Source organism: Bombina bombina, chromosome 8 (genome assembly GCF_027579735.1).
Source record: "Bombina bombina isolate aBomBom1 chromosome 8, aBomBom1.pri, whole genome shotgun sequence".
Lineage (NCBI taxonomy): Eukaryota > Metazoa > Chordata > Amphibia > Anura > Bombinatoridae > Bombina > Bombina bombina.
Window position 1 is genome coordinate 334,119,235 of NC_069506.1, and position 23,112 is coordinate 334,142,346.

General features: G+C 38.9%; 1 protein-coding gene across 7 annotated transcripts in view; it reads right to left on the reverse strand.

Annotated features, from left to right (window-relative positions):
- Positions 1–23,112, reverse strand: part of ST3GAL4 (ST3 beta-galactoside alpha-2,3-sialyltransferase 4) — a 722,373-nt gene that overhangs the window by 479,186 nt on the left and 220,075 nt on the right. The window lies entirely within an intron of this gene.

Genomic DNA, 23,112 nt, shown 5'->3' on the forward strand with positions numbered 1-23,112 from the left:
TTAACGTGAAAAAATGAATCTGAATACTTTCTGAATGCACTGCGCATGCATATATAAATATATATATATAATATTATTAGTCATAATTAACAAAAGGGCTTTAATCTTTCATTGCTTTACGTTTATGCTACAGTATGAAAACGTGGACAAAAATGATATAATCACATTGTGTTAGTGCCAGAATATGCAGCTGTGAGACACCGATTATAATATTTAACGGAAATTACAAGTCATCTTAGCTATGTATTAATGGGAACAATTAAAGCAACTTGCTGTATAAAAAAACCTCAAAGACAGGAAATAGTAAATATTTAACAGAAACAGAAAACAAAAATTTTAATTTCAAAGTAATATTTAAAATGTAATAAGTGAATTGTCAGTATTTATTTATGACATAATTTAGGAGCATATATTTACTAAATAGATTTTATTCTCTGTTTAAAAAGATCTGTATCTGAGCAGCTAGATTTCTCAAGTAATGATCAAGTTTAGGTATGCGCCAGGGGCGTACCACTGCTCTTAACTCGTCCGCTGCCTCTGAGGCTGCGCCATCAATCCGCCCAATCTCATACGATCCGTTGATTGACACCCCCTCATAGCGGCCGACTGGCCGTAAATCTGCAGGGGGCGGCATTGCACAAGCAGTTTACCAGGACTGCTTGTGCAATGTTAAATGCCGACAGCGTATGCTGATGTCTGACATTTGATAAATTGGCCCCTAAATCTTTTTATTTTTCTTACATAACATTGGATTTGCATTATTGCATTTTTTTACCTTTGAATATATAAGGGTTGGTACAGTTTTTTATATATATGATTTAACTAGATTTATCAAGCAAGGGCAGGCAGAGGCAATTGGCTGGCAGAATTAAACATTGCACACGAGCGCTATTTTGCTCTTGCATGCAATGCCGCCCCCTGCCCGTGCACAGCCAATCACACGCAGGCAGGAATTGTCTATCTCCCTGGTTGGACGAGACTGGGGAGATTGAAATTCTCCACCTGAGAGGTGAAGAAGAGGGTAGGGAAACAGCAGTCTGATGATCGCTGCTTGATAAATCGTGACTGCAGGTTCTCTTGTGATCACCTGTGGTCATAGGGAGGCAAAGGGCTTGATAAATTGATCCCTATATGTGCATTGTTATGCAAACCCAGATCTTTTTATTTTTGTAATCTGCAAATGATGGACCACATTTGATTTTTTTTTTTCTTAAACAAATATGTTACCTAAATGATTAATCACTTGAAACTGATGCAGTATAACTGTAAAAAGCTGACAAGAAAATATCACCTTAGCATTTCTATGTAAAAAAGGAAGATATTTTACCTCAAAATTTCCTCAGTAGCCACATCCCATTTCACAGGGACTTTATGTATCCAATCAGGAGTCTTATCTCAATTGCAAGAGAGTGTGCATGTGGCACTTGACCCCCATACTAGGCACTTACGTTCCGTTTAAATAAATGCATGACACAAGAAAGATGGGGTTATAAAGGCCACAGCTTGCTTTATTAAACACCATAAATAATATATCCATAACATTACCAAATAATCAGTTAAACATTTCAATAAAAAACCCGAGGGTACTTGCCCATCCACAAAACGTGCCCTTCCTACCACTAAGAAGGGCACGCCCCCATGTAAAAATTCTCCCCTGCCAATCAAACAGGAGGTACCAACAATCCACTCTGATCAAAACCACCACCAAATAGATGAGCACCCCCGCCACCCCCAAGCTACGACATACAGATCAAACCACCTAAAAAAGGGAGGGCGGGAGCTTCTCCTCGCACGTTCTGGTCCTGCTCCATGCTAACTAATCCCTGCTGCACCCACTGTCCATTCTCACCTCCTATGGCCAGCCTTGCAGCCTGGCGCCACTAGCTGCTGTGGAAACCTCTTCTGTAAACCGCCGCCCATGACAAGTCACAAGCACCTGCCGTGACCCTGGTCCATTTCCAGTAGGATAAGTGCTTGCAGAGCTAAAGAGGTAAAATATCATTCTTTTCTTAAAGAGATTTCTCACCAGCTTATTACAAATATGCTGTTTATCACCAAGCGATTTAACATACAACATATCGAAGCGCATGCAATTTTAACTCCAATTTGAAATCTCTTGTTATCTTCTGTTGAAGATTAATCATCAGTGAGCTCAGGAGTTGTGTGTGTGTCTTTAGCTCTCTATGAGGAGTGTTTGCAACAATGTTTTTTCAAAATATACATTATTGCAAACCCTGCTGCCATAGAATTCTAAAGACACTAATCTAAGCAAAAAATATACTTGAAAAGCGCAGTGTTATCAAAAATATTATGTTGCCAGCATTCTATTGTCAATGTGATAAAATAATGTGTATGTGTTACTGGACCAACCAAGAATGCAAAATCTTCCTGTGTTTTCTCTCTTCTACATATTCACTTACATTAGAGAAATATCATTACATTAAAGTACTAAAACCTCCTTCCTGGAGCAGATTACTAGTGGAGCACAAAATACAAGCTTTATTGAGCGTTAAAGGGACAGTCTACACCTTACTCTTCTTAAAGTAATAGCTTAGATTAAGCTGCAAATTGCTTCCTGCGCCCCTTTATATATCATGCAGCAGAACAGTAAAACAATGCAAGCAGTTATTTTTCAGTGTAGTGTTGTATTGTTTATATACTCTATACACATCTTGACTTTAATAACCCTTTGATAAAAGCTATTAGGCCATAAGATAATTTTTTTATTATTATTATTATTTTTTTTTATTGAGGTTCAAAGCAAGGCATACATGGTATGAAAAACCAAACACAATAATGATGACATACAAGCTTCATATGGTACAAATCCATAAATAGACAGTATATTTCTGAGGGGAAATCTAGAGACACAGTATGCAGGTAGAATGCCTAATATTCTTAAGTGCCTCCTAACTGATACAGGAGGACCTCATTCGTATACTTATAATAATATATGGGAGGCTATTTCTAACAAGGGAGACCACTTTTGGATCTCCAGAGAAGAACCTCATTTTCTAATTTTAATAGGTTAGAATTGTCATTATGATAAATGCTGCCACCATTAGTTTTTAAAAGTAGGGGAAGATTGTAGGGGAACATGTAATAAACTTTATAAGCTAGTGGTACATCTATCAACATGATCTTGCAAGCCCCATTTAACCGTCAATGGAGTTTCTACAGTTCAAATAATAAGGAGATCTAAACAGATAACCACATATATACAGACGCAGGGTAACAGCTCATGAGTACTGTATAAATCGTATCTTGGTATGCTCTATAATGGAGATAAATATAACTCAAAGTGTAGCTATAGAGTACATAACACAAAACCAGAGCAATAAGGACCGGTTGGCTGAATATAACTTGAGGACTAGATAGCTTATTCAAGGGCTACTATAGAGCAACTCCCTTAAGCTAAATATGATTGTAATCCACTGTAGAGGCGATGCTACCGACCCAACCGTGCCTCTGCATGTAGTAGTATGGCATTAGTTCTACTGAGGACAAACCTTAGAGGTATAATTTTCAACCACCCCCATATTGAAGCTAATATGGTCAGAGTGTCCTGTCCTGCCTCGGCTGTCGGCAGGGCAGCACCCCAAGCAATATACATAGTTAAGGAGGTCAATATGGGCAAGTTACATCCTAATGTCATATTAGAGAGCCTCAGGTAGGGAAATGCCTATAGGTTACTGAATTCTACCTAGGGTTTCCAGTAGTGTGACAAGGAAATAACAAATAAAACAAAACACTGTATACCTCAGTAGTGATAACACATTAGTCTGGTTGGTATCCTTTTTTTTAGCCTGTGTGATAAACACAAATCTAAAGCTCACAAGAAACAGATCAAGGTAACATTAGAAATAGTGCATAAACACCAAAAAACAAACAGTGTTGTGTGCAGGGAAAAAGAAAACGTGAGATTTGCAACCAGCCTGTGGCAAGAAAGCCTGGGAAACACACTTAGCTAGAGTCACACTTAACCTATTCCGTTTTCAGCATATTAGTCCCAGGGTAAGGAATCGAAGCCTGAAGGTAAAGTCCATAGAACAGTAGCGTGTCAGCTCTTCCGACAAGCTCAGATGGCCCCAAAGTGGGCTGATCAATTACCCCAAGTCCAGCAGGCGGCAATGACCTCTTTGACACATTGATGCTAACACATCGTTGGCTGGTAATAGCACTCCGGATTCCCCCGCAAGCTTTTTCCTGCCCTGTGTCGGACTCAGAAGAGTCTAAAGTGGGGTAAGTCCCAGTATTGATTGAGATGTCTTCTTTTTGGGCCACTAGTGATTCTGAGTGTTCTTGCATCTCCTCTTCGCGTGACAGGCGATCTTTAAGTTCAAGCACACTCGGTTCAGTTAGGTGCACTGTTTGTTGTCCCCCCTCTGTAGCGAGTGAAATCTGGCTCTTTATCTGGCCTTGCGGCTCCTCACTCTGGGATGAGTGCTCGCTTACGGCACTCAATGCTGAAGAGATGGTGGTCATGAGACTCTGGAAATGCTGGTTAATCAGGTGCGTCATAGCGTTCACTAAAGCCCTGTCATAATACTCCATTCTGTGGCTGTGTGTTAAAGAGTCCCCTAATCTTCCGAATAGTGCAATAGATGGCAGGTTGTGAAATATTCAGTAAAGCACTCGCAGTTCTGCTTAACGACAGGGCCTAGGCGCCCTGCCAGGGGATATAGTGAAGGCTGAGTTGTCAAAACGGCAGCGATTCTTATGTTTCTAGGCACCGTAGTTACCGCTTGCAGAATACAAAAAAGTTCTGTTAAATAATTACATGGATCGCTCTGCAAGATCATTTCATCCTTCTTACACTGCTGAGACAGGTCTTGGATGCCGCTTAGTGCAGAATTATAGAACATTATTTTAGTGCTAGCTTTATGTAACCTTATATTGCCGGGCATTTTTTATTAAAAAAAAAGAGGGTTTTTCAGACCAGCCCTCTGTGCTCTACTGAACGGGTCTGGTTCTCCCTCAGAGCGCATCTGGCCAGCTGTCTAGTCACAGCCCGGCCCGACCGCGCCATTACACTCAATGTAGCTCGCTCCCGCTGTCAGACAGAGAAGGAGCAAGCTACATTGAGTGTAATGGCGCGGTCGGGCCGGGCTGTGACTAGACAGCTGGCCAGATGCGCTCTGAGGGAAAACCAGACAGAGGGCGGGTCTGAAAAACCATAATTTTTTAATAAAAAATGCCCGGCAATATTATGTTACATAAAGCTAGCACTAAAATAATGTTATATAATTCTGCACTATGTGCAGAATTATATAACATTATTTTCTAGGTTTACTGGCCCTTTAAGTATTACCATAATAATTGCTATGGTTGCTACCACTACTTGTGGTTAGGCTGCCCTGACTACACTTAAAGGAACAAGATACCCAAATGTTGAAGCACTTGAAAATGATGCAGCGTATCTGTAAAAAGCTGACTAGAAAACATTACCTGAACATCTCAATGTAGAAAAGGAAGATATTTTACCTCAACATTTCCCAAGTATTCACACCCCATTGTAAAGAGACTTTAAGCAGCCAGTCAGGATGCTAGTACCAGGGCTTGCAAGGGAGTATGCATCTGGTATGTGCAGGCACAGTCATATTATTTCCCTATTCAGTTTAAGGAAGTTTACTATGAAATCTCACAAGATTTCAGTGAAATTTCATGAGATCACAATCAGTGTTCTCTCCAGGACCATTTTAACGGATGACCAACCGGCTAAAATTTTAGCCAATATTAAGTTAAAATGAACTAATCTTAAAAATTTACAATTTGTTTTGTACATATTAGGCTAGATTACAAGTGGAGCGCTAAATATATATCCAAAGGAAGCCTCATTCTGATGCCGTCTGAACCTAAGCGCAGTAAAGGGGGGGTAAGTAGTGAAGTGATTGCAGCATTTTTAAATATATACAGTATATTTATTTACTAGGAACACACGGTTCCCATAGACCCCAATCAATGTAAAAGCACTTTTCAGTGCTGTTTTTTTCTAACACCCCGCACCACAAACTTTAAAGCCCCAAAACTGCCTAGTGCCGTTGTATTTTATAAAAAAAAAAAACATAATTTATGCTTACCTGATAAATTTATTTCTCTTGTAGTGTATCCAGTCCACGGATCATCCATTACTTGTGGGATATTCTCCTTCCCAACAGGAAGTTGCAAGAGGATCACCCACAGCAGAGCTGCTATATAGCTCCTCCCCTAACTGCCATATCCAGTCATTCGACCGAAACAAGCCGAAAAAGGAGAAACCATAGGGTGCAGTGGTGACTGAAGTTTAATTAAAATTTAGACCTGCCTTAAAAGGACAGGGCGGGCCGTGGACTGGATACACTACAAGAGAAATAAATTTATCAGGTAAGCATAAATTGTTTTCTCTTGTTAAGTGTATCCAGTCCACGGATCATCCATTACTTGTGGGATACCAATACCAAAGCTTAAGTACACGGATGATGGGAGGGACAAGGCAGGAACTTAAACGAAGGAACCACTGCCTGTAGAACCTTTCTCCTAAAAACAGCCTCCGAAGAAGCAAAAGTATCAAATTTGTAAAATTTTGAAAAGGTATGAAGCGAAGACCAAGTCGCAGCCTTGCAAATCTGTTCAACAGAGGCCTCATTTTTAAAGGCCCAGGTGGAAGCCACAGCTCTAGTAGAATGAGCTGTAATTCTTTCAGGGGGCTGCTGTCCAGCAGTCTCATATGCTAAATGGATTATACTCCGAAGCCATAAAGAAAGAGAGGTTGCCGAGGCCTTTTGACCTCTCCTCTGTCCAGAGTAAATAACAAACAGGTGAGATGTTTGGCGAAAATCTTTAGTAGCCTGCAAGTAAAACTTCAATGCACGGACTACGTCTAGATTATGCAAAAGACGTTCCTTCTTTGAAGAAGGATTAGGGCATAATGATGGAACAACAATCTCTTGATTGATATTCTTGTTAGAAACCACCTTAGGTAAAAACCCAGGTTTTGTATGCAGAACTACTTTATCTGAATGAAAGATCAGATAAGGAGAATCACAATGTAAGGCAGATAACTCCGAGACTCTTCGAGCCGAGTAAATAGCCATCAGAAAAAGAACTTTCCATGATAGAAGTTTGATATCAATAGAATGAAGGGGTTCAAACAGAACCCCTTGAAGAACTTTAAGAACCAAGTTTAAGCTCCATGGGGGAGCAACAGGTTTAAACACAGGCTTAATTCTAACTAAAGCCTGACAAAATGCCTGAACGTCTGGAACTTCTGCCAGACGCTTGTGTAAAAGAATAGACAGAGCAGAAATCTGTCCCTTTAAAGAACTAGCTGATAGTCCTTTGTCCAAACCCTCTTGGAGGAAGGACAATATCCTAGGAATCCTAACCCTACTCCATGAGTAATTATTGGATTCACACCAATGAAGATATTTACGCCAAATCTTGTGGTAAATTTTGCTGGTGACAGGCTTTCGTGCCTGTATTAAGGTATCAATTACTGACTCGGAGAAGCCACGCTTTGATAGGATCAAGCGTTCAATCTCCATGCAGTCAGTCTCAGAGAAAGTAGATTCGGATAATTGAAAGGACCTTGTATTAGAAGGTCTTGTCTCAGAGGCAGAGTCCATGGTGGAAAGGATGACATGTCCACTAGGTCTGCATACCAGGTCCTGCGTGGCCACGCAGGCGCTATCAATATCACCGATGCTCTCTCCTGTTTGATTTTGGCAATCAGACGAGGGAGCAGAGGAAACGGTGGAAACACATAAGCCAGGTTGAAGAACCAAGGCGCTGCTAGAGCATCGATCAGTGCCGCTTCTGGGTCCCTGGACCTGGATCCGTAACAAGGAAGCTTGGCGTTCTGGCGAGACGCCATGAGATCCAGTTCTGGTTTGCCCCAACGGAGAACCAATTGAGCAAACACCTCCGGATGGAGTTCCCACTCCCCCGGATGAAAAGTCTGACGACTTAGAAAATCCGCCTCCCAGTTCTCTACCCCTGGGATATGGATCGCTGATAGGTGGCAAGAGTGAGTCTCTGCCCAGCGAATTATCTTAGAGACTTCTGACATCGCTAGGGAACTCCTGGTCCCCCTTGATGGATGATGTAAGCGACAGTCGTGATGTGGTCCGACTAAAATCTGATGAACCTCAGTGTTGCTAACTGAGGCCAAGCTAGAAGAGCATTGAATATTGCTCTCAACTCCAGAATATTTATTGGGAGGAGTTTCTCCTCCTGAGTCCATGAACCCTGAGCCTTCAGGGAGTTCCAGACTGCACCCCAACCTAGAAGGCTGGCGTCTGTTGTTACAATGGTCCAATCTGGCCTGCGAAAGGTCATACCTTTGGACAGATGGACCCGAGATAACCACCAGAGAAGAGAATCTCTGGTTTCCTGATCCAGATTTAGTAGAGGGGACATTTAATCTGTGTAATCCCCATTCCACTGACTGAGCATGCATAATTGCAGCGGTCTGAGATGCAGGCGCGCAAATGGCACTATGTCCATCGCCGCTACCATTAAGCCGATTACTTCCATGCACTGAGCCACCGTGGGGCGCGGAATGGAGTGAAGAACACGGCAAGCATTTAGAAGTTTTGATAACCTGGACTCCGTCAGGTAAATTTTAATTTCTATAGAATCTATCAGAGTCCCTAGGAAGGAAACCCTTGTGAGAGGAGATAGAGAACTCTTTTCTTCGTTCACTTTCCACCCATGCGACCTCAGAAATGCCAGAACTATCTCTGTATGAGACTTGGCAATGTGAAAGCTTGACGCCTGTATCAGGATGTCGTCTAGGTAAGGAGCCACCGCTATGCCTCGCGGTCTTAGAACCGCCAGAAGTGAGCCCAGAACCTTTGTAAAAATTCTTGGGGCTGTAGCCAACCCGAATGGAAGAGCTACAAACTGGTAATGCTTTCTAGAAAGGCAAACCTCAGGAACCGATGATGATTCTTGTGGATCGGAATGTGAAGGTAGGCATCCTTTAAGTCCACTGTGGTCATGTACTGACCCTCTTGGATCCTGGGTAAAATGGTTCGAATAGTTTCCATCTTGAATGATGGAACTCTGAGGAATTTGTTTAGGATCTTTAGATCCAAAATTGGTCTGAAGGTTCCCTCTTTTTTGGGAACCACAAACAGATTTGAATAAAAACCCCTGTCCTTGTTCCGTCCGCGGAACTGGATGGATCACTCCCATTACAAGGAGGTCTTGCACGCAGCTTAGGAATGCCTCTTTCTTTATCTGGTTTGCAGATAATCTTGAAAGGTGAAATCTCCCTTGTGGGGGAGAAGCTTTGAAGTCCAGAAGATATCCCTGAGATATGATCTCCAACGCCCAGGGATCCTGAACATCTCTTGCCCACGCCTGGGCGAAGAGAGAGAGTCTGCCCCCTACTAGATCCGTTGTCGGATAGGGGGCCGCTCCTTCATGCTGTCTTGGAGGCAGCAGCAGGCTTTCTGGCCTGCTTGCCCTTGTTCCAGGACTGGGTAGGTTTCCAGGCCTGCTTAGATTGAGGAAAAGTTCCCTCTTGTTTTGAAGTAGAGGGAGCTGATCCTGCACCTGCCTTGAAATTTCGAAAGGCACGAAAATTAGACTGTTTGGCCCTTGATTTGGCCCTGTCCTGAGGAAGGGTATGACCCTTACCTCCAGTAATGTCAGCAATAATTTCTTTCAAACCAGGCCCGAATAAGGTCTGCCCCTTGAAAGGAATGTTAAGTAATTTAGACTTTGAAGTCACATCAGCTGACCAGGATTTAAGCCATAGCGCCCTACGCGCCTGGATGGCGAATCCGGAATTCTTAGCCGTTAGTTTAGTCAAATGAACAATGGCATCAGAAACAAATGAGTTATCTAGCTTAAGTGTTCTAAGCTTGTCAATAATTTCAGTCAATGGAGCTGTATGGATGGCCTCTTCCAGGGCCTCAAACCAGAACGCCACCGCAGCAGTGACAGGCGCAATGCATGCAAGGGGCTGTAAAATAAAACCTTGTTGAATAAACATTTTCTTAAGGTAACCCTCTAATTTTTTATCCATTGGATCTGAAAAAGCACAACTGTCCTCAACCGGGATAGTGGTACGCTTTGCTAAAGTAGAAACTGTTCCCTCCACCTTAGGGACTGTCTGCCATAAGTCCCGTGTAGTGGCATCTATTGGAAACATTTTTCTAAATATAGGAGGTGGGGAAAAGGGCACACTGGGTCTATCCCACTCCTTACTAATAATTTCTGTAAGCCTTTTAGGTATTGGAAAAACATCAGTACTCACCGGCACTGCATAGTATTTATCCAGCCTACACAATTTCTCTGGCACTGCAATTGTGTCATAGTCATTCAGAGCAGCTAATACCTCCCAAAGTAACACACGGAGGTTCTCAAGCTTAAATTTAAAATTAGAAATCTCTGAATCAGGTCTCCCCGATTCAGAGACGTCACCCACAGACTGAAGCTCTCCGTCCTCAGGTTCTGCATATTGTGACGCAGTATCAGACATGGCTCTTACAGCATCTACGCGCTCTGTATCTCGTCTAACCCCAGAGCTATCGCGCTTGCCTCTCAATTCAGGCAATCTGGCTAATACCTGTGACAGGGTATTATTCATGATTGCAGCCATGTCCTGCAAAGTAATCGCTATGGGGATCCCTGATGTACTTGGCGCCATATTAGCGTGCGTCCCTCGAGCGGGAGGCGAAGGGTCCGACACGTGGGGAGAGTTAGTCGGCATAACTTCCCCCTCGACAGACCCCTCTGGTGACAATTCTTTAATAGATAAAGACTGATCTTTACTGTTTAAGGTGAAATCAATACATTTAGTACAGATTCTCCTATGGGGCTCCACCATGGCTTTTAAACATAATGAACAAGTAGTTTCCTCTGTGTCAGACATGTTTGTACAGACTAGCAATGAGACTAGCAAGCTTGGAAAACACTTTAAACAAAGTTAACAAGCAATATAAAAAACGTTACTGTGCCTTTAAGAGAAACAAATTTTGGCAAAATTTGAAATAACAGTGAAAAAAGGCAGTTACACTAACGAAATTTTTACAGTGTATGTAACAAGTTAGCAGAGCATTGCACCCACTTGCAAATGGATGATTAACCCCTTAATACAAAAAACAGATTAACAAAACGAAAAATACATTTTTTAAAACAGTCATAACAGAAGCCTTTTGAGCCCTTCAGAGATGTCCTATAGCATGCAGGGGACTGCTGAGGGAAGCTGAATGTCACAGTTTGTAATTTTAACTGCACCAACTGTAACTTTTATACTATAACAGTGGAAAGCCTCAGGAAACTTTCTAGGCAAAAATAAAGCCAGCCATGTGGAAAAAACTAGGCCCCAATAAGTTTTATCACCAAAGCATATATAAAAACGATTAACATGCCAGCAAACGTTTTATATTACACTTTTATAAGAGTATGTATCTCTGTTAATAAGCCTGATACCAGTCGCTATTAAATCACTGCATTTAGGCTTAACTTACATTAATCCGGTATCAGCAGCATTTTTCTAGCATTTCTAGCATTTTCTAGCATTTTTCTGCACATACCTTATTGCAGGGAAACCTGCACGCCATTCCCCCTCTGAAGTTACCTCACTCCTCAGAATATGTGAGAACGGCAATGGATCTTAGTTACTTCTGCTAAGATAATAGAAATCACAGGCAGATTCTTCTTCTAATGCTGCCTTTGATAAAACAGTACACTCCGGTACCATTTAAAAATAACAAACTTTTGATTGAAGTTAAGAAACTAAACTATAATACACCACTCTCCTCTTACTACGTCCATCTTTGTTGAGAGTTGCAAGAGAATGACTGGATATGGCAGTTAGGGGAGGAGCTATATAGCAGCTCTGCTGTGGGTGATCCTCTTGCAACTTCCTGTTGGGAAGGAGAATATCCCACAAGTAATGGATGATCCGTGGACTGGATACACTTAACAAGAGAAAAGCTAATTTTTATTTTTAATAAAAAAATTATAATGCCCAGTATTTTGAGGGCTATTGGGGCACTTTTAGAAAATTAACCAGATATTTAATTTCTGGTTAATTTTCTGAGCCACTTGTAATGGCTGGTTGTTTATCGCGCGAGCGCACAATAATTTAGAGCTCCACTTGTAATCTAGCCCATTATCATTAAATACATTTATGTTAAGTTATGCAATTAATTTGTGCTTTGGATAGCAGTGAGTGATATAATATTAGAAAATATTACACTGCTAAATTTTCTGTAGAGAATACTGACAGTTTTTTTAACCAGTAGCTGAAGTATTTCTGTTACCAGAGCACTTACTCTTTCAAGCTAAAACCTTTTGAGGTAAAACATCTTTCTTTTTTACATAGAGATGTTAAGATGATATTTTATCAGATTTTTACAGCTATGCTGTATCACTTTCAAGGGATTTTTAGCATATAGGTATTATGGCCACATACTATGACAGCTTCTGTGGATGTGACTCCTGTTTGGCTTTCTAGGTTGACTTAGGAAGTCTTTTGACTAGTGATTTATTATTTGGACAGTTTAACCATTTACTGTTACACATTAGAGTGGCATTTTGTGTTGTTGGATTCTTCTATGCCAGCCACTAGTTTAAAGTGAAAAATCTATGTACAGAAACAAGTGTTCTTCTAAAATATTGAAATTGGCTCCTAAAACACACACGTAAACAGCTTATCAGCCAAATGAGCCTGCATTCAAATTCATCACATTTTTTTTAACTAAAGAACAATTTGATAATAAGCCAATCACAGGCCATATCATGTGAGCTGTTGTGCATCCATGGCAGAATAATTGTATTTGATTGGCTGAACAAAATATGGTTTTGTCGTAGACATGATGCAAGACTTGTATGCTTCTTTAAACATTCAGTTAAATGCTCTATAAAAGAGCTACAGAGATTATATTCCGGAGTAGAATTATATGTATCACATTTAGCAAATGTGTAAATGGTTTTTGCAGCTTTTCATTATATTTTAATAAAAAAATGCACACGTTATACAACTGGGCACTGTTTAACTGCAGATCTGTGTTTGATTTATTGCTGTTGATCATTTAAATACATCAGCATTGGCAGCCACCCTCTGTCCCTCCCTGTGTGTCGTCCAGATGTTCCAGATTAGATCACCAAGCCTGTCCTATCATCACATAGTGAGCTTTATTAGTTCAAAAATACTCAAAGTAACATTGTAAATTTTTTGCCTGTTTAATATTTTCCCAATGATCCCTTTTATATGCTGGAGTGTATTAAATTGTTTACAAATAACTATTTCTCCTTTACTTTGTCATTTAAAATAGCGTTTTTTTCTGTTGAAACCACCAGCTACACTGAGAAATTAAATACTGCAGTATTTGCAATAGAAAAAGTATGTAAACAAGAGGCAGCAGCAGAATTCAAACCCCAGTGAGGGATGAGAGTAAAACCCATTTGCAATGGTGTTCCTGCAGCAGCTTTGAATGCAATGAATGCTTATCAGCTGTTTGGCCAGGTACGCTGTCCCCTTAACAGTGTAGTGAGAAAGGATGACAACATATTTCCAATACAATTAATTTAAAACTTCCAGTAAACAGGATTTTAAACACCAAAATCAGCCTCATGTAAATAACTCATTATAATGACAAATATTGTGTTGTTTACTCCATGGTCTGCAAATCAAGCAGATTTCACTGGCTGTAAATAAGCTGTTTATCTATTCTCAGCTACAAAGAAAGAATCTTGTGCTCGGGATCCCACTAAATCAGTAAGTTTTCTCTTGGCAGAACTTGTTTTAATCTCGTCTCCCATAAAATATACGCAGCTAATTTCTATGAAATGTTTTTTAAAAACTCCCTTTAATCTGATTCACACTCCACAAAGCTAAACACTATAGTTGCCAAAATACTTCATTTTAGGCTGAATTTCAACACTGGTCCATTGTCCTTACAAATCATATATGATATAATCCCCACATTTGTTTCTTTAGAGCATGAGATTTTAAACAAGTTACCAATTTTCTTCGGTTATCTAATTTCCTTAGTTCTCTTTCTATCCTTTGTTGAAAAGATTACCTAGGTAGGCGCAGGGCCAACAAAGCACTACTGGGAGCTAGCTGCTGATTGGTGGCTGCACATATATGCCTCTTGTTATTGGCTTACTTTAAGTGCTTAGCTAACTCCCAGTAGTGCATTGCTGCTCCTTCAACCATGGACACTTCCCAACAGGTCAGGTTTTAAGCATTACCTTGGATGAGAGCAGTAAAATAACCGTTTACTAATCAGCTGATTATTTCACCTGTGCTTCAGTTCAGATATCCTCAACATCTGGCCTGTTAAAGGGACATTAAACCCAACTTTTTTCTTTCATGATTCAGATAGAAAATATAATTTTAAACAACATTCCAATTTACTTCTATTATCTAATTTGCTTCATTCTTTAGATATACTTTTCTGAAAAGCATATCTAGATAGGCTCAGTAGCTGCTGATTGGTGGCTGCACATAGATGCCTCGTGTGATTGGCTCACCCATGTGCATTGCTATTTCTTACATAAAGGATATCTAAAGAATGAAACGATCTACACATTTTATTAGTTTTGATATGTTACGTTGCAGCATTTTATTAATACACAATTGTTTGTATATCAATATGTGTTTAACCCGTGCATAGATATTAAACACATGGTTAAAGTCACCTCCAGAGAAGCAACGTGTTACCTGGAGCCAGCTGAAAATATCTGGTGAACCAATGACAAAATGGTAATGTGTGCAGGTACCCATCACCAGCTAGCTCCCAGTAGTGCATTGTTGTTGAGGATATGTACATACCGGGCAAGATTACATATGTGGCATTGCCCGCAAAGGCTGGCGATGCCAGTTTTTATGTGGTTATGGTATCACATATACAGTGCCGCATATAAATGCGGCACGTATATTTCACCCGCCGCCCGCAATTTTTACTCCCATAAGCTAATGTAGAACCGCATCACAAATCGGTATCACCAACACCTAACGCATGCTCAATATCTATCTAGCTGTCAACCATCATCCCCACCGCAATAACTAATAAAGTATATTAACCCCTAATCTGCCAAACCCCCACATCGCAAAACATCTAATTAAACTATTAACCCCTAAACCACCATCACCCCACAACGCAAAATACCTTAATAAACTATTAACCCCTAATCCGCCATTCACCCATATCGCAAAGTCCCTATTAAAACTATTAACCCCTAAACTGCCATCCTCCACCAACGCAATAAACTTAATTAACCTATTAGCCCTAATCCACCAAACCAACACAATGCAATAATCCTAATAAAACGATTAACCCCTAAACCGCCAAACCCTCACAATGCAAATAACTTATTAAATTACTAAACCCCCTAACCTAACATCCCATAATTTAACACCCCATAAATTAACCCCAATTACCTAAATTAAAAAAATACTAAGTTACAAACAATTAAAATAAAAACGATAACATTACTTAAAAATAAATAAACTAAGATAAAATTAATCTAAGATTACAAAAAAACATAATTTATGTAAGAACTTACCTGATAAATTCATTTCTTTCATATTAGCAAGAGTCCATGAGCTAGTGACGTATGGGATATACATTCCTACCAGGAGGGGCAAAGTTTCCCAAACCTCAAAATGCCTATAAATACACCCCTCACCACACCCACAAATCAGTTTAACGCATAGCCAAGAAGTGGGGTGATAAGACAAAAGTGCGAAAGCATAAAAAATAAGGAATTGGAATAATTGTGCTTTATACAAAAAAAATCATAACCACCACAAAAAAGGGTGGGCCTCATGGACTCTTGCTAATATGAAAGAAATTAATTTATCAGGTAAGTTCTTACATAAATTATGTTTTCTTTCATGTAATTAGCAAGAGTCCATGAGCTAGTGACGTATGGGATAATGAATACCCAAGATGTGGATCTTCCACGCAAGAGTCACTAGAGAGGGAGGGATAAAATAAAGACAGCCAATTCCGCTGAAAATAATCCACACCCAAAATAAAGTTTAAATCTTATAATGAAAAAAACTGAAATTATAAGCAGAAGAATCAAACTGAAACAGCTGCCTGAAGTACTTTTCTACCAAAAACTGCTTCAGAAGAAGACACATCAAAATGGTAGAATTTAGTAAAAGTATGCAAAGAAGACCAAGTTGCTGCTTTGCAAATCTGATCAACCGAAGCTTCATTCCAAAACGCCCAGGAAGTAGAAACTGACCTAGTAGAATGAGCTGTAATCCTTTGAGGTGGAGTTTTACCCGACTCGACATAAGCATGATGAATCAAAGACTTTAACTAAGACGCCAAAGAAATGGCAGAGGCCTTCTGACCTTTCCTAGAACCGGAAAAGATAACAAATAGACTAGAAGTCTTTCGGAAATTTTTAGTAGCTTCAACATAATATTTCAAAGCTCTAACTACATCCAAAGAATGCAACGATCTTTCCTTAGAATTCTTAGGATTAGGACACAATGAAGAAACCACAATTTCTCTACTAATGTTGTTAGAATTCACAACCTTAGGTAAAAATTTAAAAGAAGTTCGCAACACCGCCTTATCCTGATGAAAAATCAGAAAAGGAGACTCACAAGAAAGAGCAGATAAATCAGAAACTCTTCTAGCAGAAGAGATGGCCAAAAGAAACAAAACTTTCCAAGAAAGTAATTTAATGTCCAGCGAATGCATAGGTTCAAACGGAGGAGCTTGAAGAGCCCCCAGAACCAAATTCAAACTCCAAGGAGGAGAAATTGACTTAATAACAGGTTTTATACGAACCAAAGCTTGTACAAAACAATGAATATCAGGAAGACTAGCAATCTTTCTGTGAAAAAGAACAGAAAGAGCAGAGATTTGTCCTTTCAAGGAACTTGCAGACAAACCTTTATCCAAACCATCCTGAAGAAACTGTAAAATTCTAGGAATTCTAAAAGAATGCCAAGAAAAAAGATGAGAAAAACACCAAGAAATGTAAATCTTCCAGACTCGATAATATATCTTCCTAGATACAGATTTACGAGCCTGTAACATAGTATTAATCAGAGAGTCAGAGAAACCTCTATGACTGAGAATCAAGCGTTCAATCTCCATACCTTCAAATTTAAGGATTTGAGATCCTGATGGAAAAAAGGACCTTGTAAAAGAAGGTCTGGTCTTAACGGAAGAGTCCACGGTTGGCAAGAGGCCATCCGGACAAGATCTGCATACCAAAACCTGTGAGGCCATGCTGGAGCCACCAGCAGAACAAACAAGCACTCCTTTAGAATCTTGGAAATTACTCTTGGAAGAAGAACTAGAGGCGGAAAGATATAGGCAGGATGATACTTCCAAGGAAGTGACAATGCATCCACTGCCTCCGCCTGAGGATCCCTGGATCTGGACAGATACCTGGGAAGCTTCTTGTTTATATGAGAAGCAATCAGATCTATTTCTGGAAGTCCCCACATTTGAATAATCTGAAGAAATACCTCTGGGTGAAGAGACCATTCGCCCGGATGTAACGTTTGGCGACTAAGATAATCTGCTTCCCAATTGTCTATACCTGGGATATGAACCGCAGAAATTAGACAGGAGCTGCATTCCGCCCATACCAGAATTTGAGATACTTCTTTCATAGCCAGAGGACTGTAAGTCCCTCCTTGATGATTGACATATGCCACAGTTGTGACATTGTCCGTCTGAAAACAAATGAACGACTCTCTCTTTAGAAGAGGTCATGACTGAAGTGCTCTGAAAATTGCACGGAGTTCCAGAATATTGATTGGTAATCTCACCTCCTGAGATTCCCAAACCCCTTGTGCTGTCAGAGACCCCCAAACAGCTCCCCAACCTGTCAGACTTGCATCTGTTGAAATCACAGTCCAGGTTGGAAGAACAAAAGAAGCCCCCTGAACTAAACGACGGAGGTCTGTCCACCACGTCAGAGAGTGTCGTACAATCGGTTTTAAAGATATTAATTGAGATATCTTTGTATAATCCCTGCACCACTGGTTCAGCATACAGAGCTGAAGAGGTCGCATGTGAAAACGAGCAAAGGGGACCGCGTCCAATGCAGCAGTCATAAGACCTAGAATTTCCATGCATAAGGCTACCGAAGGGAAAGATTGAGACTGAAGGTTTCGACAAGCTGAAACCAATTTCAGACGTCTCTTGTCCGTCAGAGACAGAGTCAAGGACACTGAATCTATCAGGAAACCTAAAAAGGTTACCCTTGTCTGAGGAATCAACGAACTTTGATCCTCCAACCATGTTCTAGAAGAAACAACACTCATAAAAGACTGGAAAGGTTCTTTCTAGTGAAAATGAGCAAAGGGAATTGAATCCAATGCTGTGGCCATAAGACCTAAACTTCTATGCATATATAGCAACTGAAGGAAATAATAGAGACTAAAGGTACCGACAGACGGAACCCAATAGAATTATCCCTTGTCTGATAGAGACAAAGACAGTGACACAAACTATCTGGAAACCTAAAAAAGGTGACCCTTGTGTGAGGAATCAAGAGCTTTCAAAAAAAAAAGATCCTCTAACTATGTCCTGAAGAGCAAGTGAAACATATGAGATTCCGCATCCTCAGAAAATAATCTGAATGAAAACAGAAAAATGAAAATATGCATTTATTGTATCTAATGAAAACAAATAATGCTATCAATGACCATAAAAAGGCAAAATAGTTTGAATAAAACGCCAATCCCGGTTCCTAAAAAAGGAACTGGAAGAAATACCCCAGAAGATTCCAGGTCTGAGCAGCGCTTGAACCCCATGGGTGCCCAGCCATGCTTCAACAGTACCCAAAATATATAGGACAGAAACACACTAAAAGAAAGTGTTAGCCTTACTGGAATAAAATCAAAGAAATTTGGACAAAATAGAACCAAATAAATTTCAAAGAAGTCTTAACCTGCCCTTTACCAGCCAAGCTGGAATACGGCACGTACATCGCAATATTAGGGAGCTGATTTCGAACCCCAATTATAAACATGTTACTTGGGAAAGAACTCAGGAATTCGTTCCTTAAAAAGAACAACCAAACTAGTATAAGCTTAAAGTTTTAGTCTTAGAACTCAATCTTGAAGCCCAGAGTAACAGTTAATAATTGAATCCAATTATAAAACAAATAATTGATTATCTTAGAACAAAAGAAATATGGATTTTTTTTTATTTTATTTTTTTTAAAAAATCACAAAATTCTTCTAGCTAAAATAGCTAAAGACATAGATTAACCCTCATTTGCGAAAATATTCAATAAAATGAAGACACAAATGAAATTATTAGCATGATAGACCAGTTAAAGGAACAGTCAATACAGTGGACTTGCATAATCAATAAATGCAAAACAACAAGACAAATGCAACAGCACCTAGTCTAGTAAATGTTGTCCCTTAAGAATGCTAAAATAAATCATAATCTGATACTTGATCTTAAAGTAAACAGAACAAAAATGAAGCAATTGCAACATCCAAATAAATCACAGGACCAAGAAAAGTACCTGAAACTAAATAATTTTCCATAAATAAGATACAACCATCTAAAGGAAAATAAATACTATTTTGCTATAGAAACAATAGCATAATTAGTAGGAGTAGAGATAGCCCCAATAAATTGGAGAACCCTCCAAATTGAATTTAACTGCTGGCAAAGAATATAGTTTAAAACCTTAGAAGAAGGAATAAAAGAAAATTATCAGCCTATTCCATTCCCTAGTATGAGGAATTGGAAAGAAAACTTCTGAAAACACAGAAGAATAAATAAGCAGAAATAGTGTCAGCTAGTCTTAAAGAACTAGTTACCTTAATATCCAAAATAATCAACACCTTTTCAACAAAGAACAAATGTACTTTAATAAAGAAATAATAAAAAAGTAGATTTGTTAGTGTCAATATCTGATGAAGAAAATTCTGAAAGAGAAAAAACATCATCAGAGAAGGATAAAACAGTATGTTGTTGGTCATTTGAAACTTCAATAATTAAAAAAGAAGTGAAAGAGACCTAAAAATTTTATTAGAAGGCACGAAGTCAGACAAAGCCTTTAAAATAGAATCAGAAAAATATTTCTTATAAATCTTTTAAATATTTCTTGTACATAAGATGTAAGAATGGCAATAAAGCATAAATACTAATGGGTTCTGCATGTAAAAGTATATCATAATAACTTATTACAAACCATAGCTAAAGATAAACATTTATAACATTTAAAATAAATGAACTTAGCTTTGGTAGAACTGAACTCAGTTAAGCGTTTTTCCAGAAGTAGCTTTTGATCCAGGGTCAATCTGAGACATCTTGCAATATGTAATAGAAAAAACAACATATAAAGCAAAATTGATCAAATTCCTTAAATGACAGTTTCAGGAATGGGAAAAAAATGCCAATGAACAAGCTTCTAGCAACCAGCTATATAAACAATGAGACTTAAATAATGTGGAGACAATAATGACGCCCATATTTTTTAGCGCCAAAAAAGACGCCCACATTATTTGGCGCCTAAATGCTTTTAGCGCCAAAAATGACGCCACATCCGGTAACGCTGACACTTTTGGCGCAAAAACGTCAAAAATGACGCAACTTCTGGTGACAAGTACGACGCCGGAAATAACTTAGAAATTTTTTTGCGGCAAAAAAGTCCGTGCCAAGAATGACGCAATAAAATGAAGCATTTTCAGCCCCGCGAGCCTAACAGCCCACAGAGAAAAAAGTCAAATTTTAAGGTAAGAAAAAAATTGATTATTCAAATGCATTATCCCAAATAATGAAACTGACTGTCTGAAATAAGGAATATTGAACATCCTGAATCAAGGCAAATAAATGTTTAAACACAAATATTTAGAACTTTATATAAAAGCGCCCAACCATAGCTTAGAGTGTCACAAAAATAAGATTTACTTACCCCAGGACACTCATCTACATGTAGTAGAAAGCCAAACCAGTACTGAAACGAGAATCAGTAGAGGTAATGGTATATAAGAGTATATCGTCGATCTGAAAAGGGAGGTAAGAGATGAATCTCTACGACCGATAACAGAGAACCTATGAAATAGACCCCGTAGAAGGAGATCATTGAATTCAAATAGGCAATACTCTCCTCACATCCCTCTGACATTCACTGCACGCTGAGAGGAAAACCGGGCTCCAACCTGCTGCGGAGTGCATATCAACGTAGAATCTAGCACAAACTTACTTCACCACCTCCACGGGAGGCAAAGTTTGTAAAACTGATTTGTGGGTGTGGTGAGGGGTGTATTTATAGGCATTTTGAGGTTTGGGAAACTTTGCCCCTCCTGGTAGGAATGTATATCCCATACGTCACTAGCTCATGGACTCTTGCTAATTACATGAAAGAAATAAAAAAGTTTAACATTACAGAAAATAATAAGCAAAATGATCCAAAATAAAAAAATTAAACCTAACCCCTATGAAAATAAAAAAGCCCTCCAAAATAAAAACACCCCTAATCTAATGCTAAACCAACAATAGCCCTTAAAAGGGCCTTTGTTAGGACATTGCCTTAAGTTACATATTTTAGAAATAGCTGCACCCTATAGCTCCATACCCCTATATTGTACTTTTCAGGAGTGGGTAGCACCAGGGTATCCTTATGAGACCCCTGTCATTTCTATATCTGTACCTAATCAATCCTGTTTTTCATCTTAAAAGTGCCACTTTCGTCTCCTCCCTATCTCTTTATACCAGATGTGTTCACTGAACAGATAAGCTGAGTAACTGGATGATTTTGTGCTTAGTAAGAGACAATATTTATGTAATAACTTTATATTTTCTGTAGAAAACGTAAAGACATTAATTTAGTTTCTGTGAAAAAGAAAACTGGAATTATCCGAATAACTCGTGACTGTGTTCTTACTTAGCAAATAACGACTCTTTAGAGAAATTAAACAAATGCTGTTGACATTAAAGTAACAGCTCAATAAAATGATTGATGCAAAGCAAAGATAAGTCTGAGAAAAATATGCAGATGTTTATTTTAAAACTTTTTTAAATGTTGAAAAAATAACTAAGGTTATATTGTTCATAAAGCAATGGGGACCACCATAATGTAACCTAGGTTTATATAATGTTCTCTTCTTTTGCCTATCTAGGACAGCTAAGTGGTTAAACTCATAGTTAAACTCAGCTGCAGGGAAGCAATGCACCACTGGAACCTGGCCATTAGATCACCAGATGGTGCAGAGCTGCCTATCAGCAACTAGCTCCTAGTAGCGCATTGCTGCTCATGAGACTACCTAGGTATGCTTTTCAACAAATGATACAAAGAGAATGGAGTACATTTCATAATAGTGGTGAATTAGAAATTCTCTTAAATTTACAAGCTCTGTCTTTACCATTAAAGTATTTTTGTTATTTTCTCGTCCCTTTTAAGTTATTCTTAAAGGGACAGTCTAGTCATAATTAAACTTTCATGATTCAGATAGAGCAGCAACTTTTTAATTTACTCCTATTATCATTTTTTCTTCATTCTCTTGGTGTCTTTATTTGAATGTAAGCTTAGGAGCCGGCACATTGCTGGTTCAGCACCTGGGTAGCGCTTGCTGATCAGAAAGTGATACCCAGTTGCATTAAAAAAAATTGACGGTTTCCTAACCTTACATTATTGCTTTTTCAAATAAAGATACCAAGAGAATAAAGTAAATTTGATAATAAGAGTAAATTAGAAAGTTGCTTAAAGTTTCTGCTCTATCTGAATCATAAAAGTTTAATTTTGACTAGACTGTCCCTTTAAAGGGATAAGAAATGTAACACCTGAATTGAATTTAAAAAACACAAACAAGGGAGAACATAGTTACTTTTCATTTACTACTAAAATAGTATTTAGAAATGAAATAGGGTGTGTGATCTGATTTCATTAATATGACAGTGATTTATGTGATGTTATTGATTATACAAATATTTGTCCTAAGAAATAAATATTCGCAGTTGTTAGACCAGTTTCTGGCTTGTTTTATTTTCCATAACAGTTAAACAGCATTTATGATAAAGAGGTATTCATTATAAAAAGAAATTTTGTCCGACAAACTGTTAATCATTGTCTAACCCTCCAGCAGTATTGATCTAAACACACATATCTTAGCAACTCGGCGCTGTGCGCAATGAACTGTAGAGTTATAGCCTTTCTAAT